Here is a 3,497-nt window from a genome sequence, read left to right on the forward strand (position 1 = left end):
TATATATACATATATATATATATACATATATATATATATATAATGATAATAACAATAATGATTATTATTATTAACAACAACAGCAATAATACTACTACTACTACTAATAATAATGATACAAACAAGAGCACCCAGAGAGCGCAAACCTCCGCCAAGGCAGCACCAATGTCCTCCCAACGATCAGCCGGAGATGATTTTATTAAAATGAGAATATCTGGAATAAACTCGACTACTCTCACAAACGAGAATACTAAAAATGAACCTGACCGCTCTCAAAAATTAAGTAAAAAAGCCGGATAAATAATCCAGAATCCTTGTCCGGTACCTGATCGATCCCAATGGTAGTCATGGAATGTGAAGGTAGGTGTGCGGGCGGTGTTTGTAATGCTGTGTGTGTGTCATCTGCAGTGGGAATAGGGAGTTTTCTCTATGAAGGACTTTTTTAGTCTATCCACTGATATAGTGTCTTTACGACCATTAAAATCTATAGTGAAAAATTTATCTGTGCGTGACAGAAAACGGAAAGGAACTGCGTACGGTGCTGCTAGTGGAGGTTTAACAACATCGTAGCGCACAAAAACGTGAGCCCCAGAAATAAAAATTCCTTCAAAGCAGAGCTAGAAACGCAATTGTCAAGTAGGTAAGAGGTTTTAAACAGGAGTGATATATTCAAAATTGGTAGAACTAAAACTTGTCGAGGAAAAATTAAATTTATCATTGTTACTGAATATGTTAGTGTTATTTAATTTCTGAACGGTTTTGCTGCCGTTTGTTTATGTTGTTTGATTTCTTTATTCATCAATTTCTACTAAGATAGAGACGCGAGTAAAATTAATAATAGAGAAACGAAATTAAAACTTTGGAAACAGCAACGCCGCTATAACTTACGTGGAAGCCACGAGTGTGCTTTCAAGGGAGATAATCAGATACGAACTTGAAACTGAACGTAAAATCGTAATACATCAGGTAAAGTAATGTAAATATAACAAATCATCCAGAATCTTTGTCCGGAACCGGATCGATCCTAAAATCTAATCAGTTAGTGCCAATCACAACACCAAACATCCCTCACAGTTTCATCTGAATCCATCCAGCGGTTCTTGAGATATCTTGTCCACGGACAAACAAACAAGCACAACTGAAAACAGAACCTCCGCCTTCGCTAAGGTAATAAATTCCCTGATACAGTACCAGGAAATGGCTCTCATAGCTTTATGGCTCTCATGGCTTTTGATCTTAACTTATCGGAAGTGCTGTCATGTACATGTTTCGTCTTGGTATAAAGGATGGGCTGCAGCAAATATTCTGCTCAATACCACAGAGTTGATTGTCAGTTGTTTGACCTTAAACAGTTGAGCATGTCCCTTAATGGCTGACGATATGTGCATCTCTGATCACGAGCAGAAATAGTGGGGGAGCATCATAGCCATGTGTTGAGAGGAATTCTTTGGGGGTTTGGATAATTCACCTCTGGAAACATGGGTGCTTCATTCAATATCCTTAAACAACCCTTATTCAGGGATCTATTGAGCGGAATGTGCTACACCACCTGTCTTCGTCCTTTTTTTTTGTGAATTCTCCCCCTATATATATATATATATATATATATATATTTACACACATATACACACACAAATACACACACACACACACACCACACAGTCGCACATACACGTTGGGCTTCCGCAATGGTCTCCAGCTTCCAACTCCCACATGTGAACCTGAGGCTATTGTTGAAATCACGTGTCCAAGGCCTCGCACGAAAGTCCTGCATTGTCTTCCTATGTTGACATCTATCGTTACAATTGTCAGTGTGTATGGCCTGTTATAGCAATGTCACCAGACTTGTACCTCGTTTCCTGTTGTCATCATTCATATATCTTTGTCACAATAAACTTACGCGGCGATACGTAGTTGACACACGCATTCACAGACCCACTAACAGAAACGCACGCGCAAAACTCGCTTACATACAATGTGAGATCGAATTACTGTTCCAAAGATTATTTAATTGATTAGCAAAGCCTTAACTCCCCAACAAGCCACAACCAGTATCATATTAACATGCTACATTCTTTGTCCTTACATCTTTCTTTCTTTCTTTCTTTCTTTCTTTCTTTCTTTCTTTCTTTCTTTCTTTCTTTCTTTCTTTCTTTCTTTCTTTCTTTCTTTCCCTCTCTCTCTCTCTCCCCCCCCTCTCTCTCTCTCTACTTCCCTGTCTCAACTTCACTATTTTCAGTCTCTCTTCCCCTCTTTCCTCTATATATCTTTTTCTTCTCTACCACTGCTACGTTCCAACAGGCAAACCTTGTATCTCTTGTCTCTTAACGTTCACTCTTCTCTTTCTGTCTATCTCTTTCTTTTCCCCTTTCTCCGCCTCCTCTCCCTCCCATACTAAACCTACAACTATTGCTTTCCCATCCTCTTACCTAGCAACCCCTACAGCACACATCTTCCTTTCTCTTGTGATCTCTTCAGTATCTCACTCCACAAATTCCGCGACAAATACTATGTAATTCTTTCTGCAAACCTGTAAAACAGCGATGCCCGAGCTTTTAATTTTTACTACCAAAGACTCCATTAATTTAAATGACTTTCCTCACAGATACCAGTCCTTTGAAAGGTCTGTGTACATAACAAGTCTTAAACTCAGCTCACTGAACTCCAGAAACTTTCTTTGTAAAGTTCTGTAAAGGTCTGTAGAACCCAGGTGGGAAACCGCTTCTCTAGAACTCCAGCCCGTGTTTTCTATCCCGATTTATAAGTTCAAGTTGATTACAGCGTAAACTTTACTCTTCTGGGAAAACCTACGAAGATTATAAACGTTGTATTTCTTCTTTGCTCTAATAAAATTTCAAGGACTACCTGTGGTAGTTTTGTAGTAGCACTATTAGTATTTGTTTTATTATTATTAGTATTTGCAGGGGTAGCAGCAATTATATTTCCTCTGAAGAGCAGAGATATTAACAATGTAATAAAATTTCAGATTACTTTTGCTGCCTTGGGAACGGTGCCAAAATATTTGAGAACAAACATTGAAAAGCATGATATTAATCTGGGAGTAATTGCTATACGGAAAACATATCTACAAGATTTAGCGAGAATTATATGGAAAGTCCTCAATATAAAGTAAGAACAGTTATAGAAAGTAAGAAAATATCCACGAGTTGTACTTCGATAGGTCATGACACCAATTCCGTGAAATAACAGAACACAGCAACAACAGCAACAAAAATAATCCTTTCTACTAAAGCCACAAGGCCTGACACTTTGGGGAGAGGATAGGTTGATTACAACGATCCCGATAGGATGAAAGGCAAAGTCGGCCTCGGCGAAATTTGAACTCAGAACGCAAAGGCGGACGAAGTGCCGCTAAGAATTTTGCCCAGCGTGCTAATGATTCCGCCAGGTCTCTTCCCTAATAATAATAATAATAATAATAATAATAATAATAATAATAATAATAATAATAATAATAATAATAATAATAATAATAA

The sequence above is a fragment of the Octopus bimaculoides genome, chromosome 11, assembly GCF_001194135.2.
Source record: "Octopus bimaculoides isolate UCB-OBI-ISO-001 chromosome 11, ASM119413v2, whole genome shotgun sequence".
NCBI classification, from domain to species: Eukaryota; Metazoa; Mollusca; class Cephalopoda; order Octopoda; family Octopodidae; genus Octopus; species Octopus bimaculoides.